This window comes from Chrysochloris asiatica, unplaced genomic scaffold (genome assembly GCF_000296735.1).
Source record: "Chrysochloris asiatica unplaced genomic scaffold, ChrAsi1.0 scaffold00065, whole genome shotgun sequence".
Taxonomy (NCBI): Eukaryota; Metazoa; Chordata; class Mammalia; order Afrosoricida; family Chrysochloridae; genus Chrysochloris; species Chrysochloris asiatica.
In genome coordinates, this window is record NW_006408583.1 from 12062287 (window position 1) to 12066906 (window position 4620).

Sequence of the window (4620 nt, forward strand, 5' to 3'; positions counted from 1 at the left end):
TGTACAGGGTTTCCGAGGCTGTAAATCTTTACGGGAGCAGAAAGCCTCATCTTTCTCCCATGGAACAGCTGGTAGTTTCGAACAGCTGACCTTGCGGTTCATAGCCCAATTCGTAACCACTATGCTACCATTAGCCATAGTCTTTGTAAACTCCCACCAAGTGACTTTTTGCTGATGGGTCTGGGTAAGAGAAAGTGGAGGAATATGCTGATGATTATATGATTCAGTTTGGAGTGATTGTTTAACAGGGTTAATAGTCCTTTGAGAAAATCTGTCAAGATTACCGTTTTGGAATAAAACAAAAAACCAAAACAGTTGCCATAACCTTCTGAGCTGATCATTTTGCCCAGCTGATGCTCTTGTAAGCTATTGGATGTTCTTCTGAAGGCACTGTAATGAGACTAAGAAAAGTGAGACTAAGAGAACTTGTCTGGAGCCATCACTGATTGCAGACACATGTTCAAACACACTTTGTTTGGAATAAACCCATTCATGTATGAACTTGAACCCCAATAGCAATAGTTCTTGGTTTACCCTTATATATTATTGTTTTACAGAACTATGATAAAGTGCCATCATAGTATGAAATATGCTTTAGTAAAGTATTTTCAAGTATAAAATGCATTGGAACAACATTCTATGAAGTAACCAGACTAAAAATATAAACTCAGGGACAAAAAGGAAATACATAGAATTTTTAAATGTTAAAGAAGCATTTGAAAGTGAATTATGTGGTTATTAAATCATCACAGTCCTGGTGTGGCACTGTGGTACAAAGCACTGGACCACAAGGTCAGTTTGAATCACAAGATCGGCAGTTCAAATTCACCAGCTGCTCCTTGGAAACCCTATGCAGGGCCATTATGAGTTGGAACTGACTCAATGACACTTAGCAACAATCACAACCTTTGTATTATACTGGTTTGACATACTTTGTATTGAAATGTTTCTATAATGAGCTGGACACTGCATATTTTAGATAGCGAAGAGAAGAGAAAAAAATTAAACTTCTACTTAAAATGTTTAACAAGGTGAATTCAAACAAACAAACAAAAAAAGTGAAGGTTAATTGTCATAAGTATCAAGTTAGACTGGAGGGAGCCAAATGAGCAGGAGAAAAAGAAGGAATTCATGGCTGGCAGTGATTGGAAAGAAAGGCATCTTAGATTTCTGTATTATTCTAAGTTCATAAATCCTACCAAAGCTTTTCTGGATTTGAGATGAACATGAGAGTACATATATTTATTCATGTAACAGCTCATATTTCTTGAAGATATATACCAAAGAGGGATTCTAGGTAATACAGTGTTTCTATTTACAACTTTTTGAGACGGCACCATACCGTTTTCCAGAGTGGCTGCACCATTTTACAGTCCTACCAGCAATGTAGGAGGGTCCCAATTTCTCCACACCCTTATCAGCATTTTTTTTTTGCTTTTTAAATTTGCTATTAATGCTGGAATAAGAATATATCTCATTGTTGATTTAATTTGCATCACTCTAATGGTCCAAGCTCACCAGCTGCTCTTCAGAAACCCTACACAGGGTTGCTATGGGTTGGGATCGACTCGACAGCACTTATCAACAAAGGTTGCTATAAGGAGCTCTGGTAGCATAGTGGTTACGAATCAGGCTGCTAACCTCACAGTCAGTAGTTCGAAACTACCAACTGTCTGTGGGAGAAAGATGAGCCTTTCTGCTCTCATAAAGATTTATAGCCTTGGAAACCCTGAACAGGGTCACTAAAATTGTAACCGACTTCACTGCACATATCAACAACAATGGTTGCTATGGGTTGGAATGACTCATGCATTTAACAACAGTTCATTTAACAACAACAAACTACAATGGTTAAGGATCATGAGCACTTCTTCACTTGTTTGCTGCCCAAACGAATGTTTTCTTTGGTAACTTGTCTGTTCCTGTCCTCTGGTAATTTTTAAATTGGATTATTTGTCTTGCTGAGGCATTGTTGTTAAGTCTGGCCAGCTGTTAAGTGTTGTACGGGGTTTCTGAGGAGCAGATGGTGGTTTCAACCTCAAACCTTATGGTCCGTAGTCCAGTGCTTATAATATAATGCCATACCATGAAGCATTGTAGTGTTCTATAAATTTTAGAGAATAGTTCTTTGTCTGGTAGCATAGTGGTTACAAATTGGGCTGCCAACTTCACAGTCAGCAGTTTGAAACTACCAGCTGTTCCTCGGGAGAAAGATGAGGCTTTCTGCTCCCATAAAGATTTACAGCCTCGGAAACCCTGTACAGGGTCACTATGAGTCAGAACCGACTCCATAGCACATAACAACAACAACAACAACAGTTCTTTGTCTGACATGTCCTTGCCAAACATTATTGCCCAGTTTGTGGGTTCTCTTTTTACTCTTTTGGTGAAATCCTTTGATGCACATTAGTGTCTAACTTCTAGGAGGCCCCAGTCATGTTTTGTCTTCTGTTTGTGTGTTTTCATTTATGTTTTATAGTGTACTTATGCCATGTACCAGAATCCCTAAGATTGTTCCTATTTCTCACTGATAATCTTTATAGTTCTAGGTCTTTAATCCAAGTTGAGTTCATTTTTATATATGGTGTGATACATGGATCTTGTTTCATTTTTCTGCAAATTTATTTCTAGGTTTGCCAGCATCATTTGTTGAAGAGATTATCTCTTCCCCATTTAATGCATATTGGTCCTTTGTCAAAGATCAACTGAACTTAGGTGGATGGATTTGCTTCTGGGTTCTCAATTTTGTCCCATTGGTCTATGTGTCTTTTGTTGTACAAGTACCAGACTGTATTGACTATTATGGCTACGTAGTAAGTTCTGAGATCAGGAGGTGAAAGGCATCTTACTCCGTTTTTCCTTTTTACAAATGCTTTGCTTATCTGGGGTCTCTTTCCTTTCCCTATAAAGTTAGTGATTAATTTTTCTGTTTTGTTAAAGAATGATGTTGGAATCTGATTGGGATTGCATTATATCTATAGATTGCTTTTGATAGTGTTGACACTATCACAATATTCTTTCTATCCATGAGCATGGTCTATTCCTCCATTTCTGCAGGTCTCTTGTAGTTTTTTTTTTAATAGTTTATTTATTTATTTATATTTTATTGTGAATTATGTCATAGTTCACATGGGATAACATTAGCTTTACATGATGATCCTATTATATATCGTTTCATTGCCATGGTTACAATCCTCTCCATGCATCATCACCCAACCAAAGGGTATACCCTGTATGCCTGCTCCCTGGTCATCAGCACACAGCCCCTTTCCCTCTCTGAGTCTATAGTCCCCAGCTGCTCCATCTCTCCATGTCATCGTCTCTGCCTCCTTCTTTGGCATCACTGTTCCCCTGGGTAGGTTCCAGAACTCTGCTCTTCTCCCTTTATGGTCCCAGAGACATCCACTCCTGGACTGCAAAGTCAACCACTTCCCTCCTTTTGCTATAAAACATCCACTTTAGTCTATGTTAGTTTATTTAGGTCGTGAGTTTCTAGAAATTTTTCCATTTCTTCTAGATTTTCAAATTTGTTGGAGCACAATTCTACATAGTATTCTGCTATTATCCTTTTTATTTCTACTGGTTGTGAAATCATCAATATGATTTCATCCTCATGTTATTTGTAGCTTCTCCTTTTCTATTGTTAGATTTGCCAATGGCTTGTCGATTTTATTAATAAATTGATTTTTAAGAATTAATTTATTCTTTCAAAGAACTAACTTTTTGTCTTGTTGATTCTATTTTTTTTCTGTTTCATTTATTTTTACTCTAACTTGTATTATTTCTCTTCTTCTGGTGGCACAGGCTTACTTTGTTGCTCCTTTTCTAATTGTTGGAGATGTTGGGTTAAGGTGTAGATTTTGGTTCTTTCTTCTTTTTGGATGCATGCTTTAGCTGTGCCCCAAAGATTTTGGTTTGTTGTGTTTTCTTTCACATTTGATTCAAGTATTTTGGTTTGTTTTTTGTTTTTGCTTTTTCATTTGTTCTATTACCTAGTAGTTTTTAAGGAGGATGTTATTCAATTTTCATATATTTGATTTTTTTTTTTTTTCCACTGATCTTACTGTTGATTTCTGCTTCTATAGTATTGCAATCTGGGAAGATGCTTTATAGTATTTTGAGGTTTTAAAATTTATTGACATTTGCTTTGTGGCCTAACATATGGTCTACTGTGGAAAATGTTCCATGTATACTGAAAAGAATGTGTATTGTGCTGTTGTTAGGTTTGGTGTTGTTGTTAGGTGCCATCGAGTTGGTACCGGCTCATAGCGACTTTATGCATAGCAGAACGAAACACTGCCCAATCCTGGGCCAACCTCACTACTGTTGCCATGCTTGAGTTCATCGATGCTGCCACTTGGCCAATCCATCCTGTTGGGGAGTCTTCCTCTTTTTCTCTGACCCTCCACCTTACCAAACATGATATCTTTCTCCAGTGGCTGGTCCCTCCTGACAATATGTCTCAAGTATGAGAGACAAAGTTTGGCCATCTTGGCTGGCCTCCAAGGAGCACTCTGGCTACACTTCTTCCAAAATAGATCTATTGGTTCTTTTGGCAGCCCATGGCACTTTCAATATTCTCCTCCAACACCATAACTCAAAAGCATCAATTCTTCTATG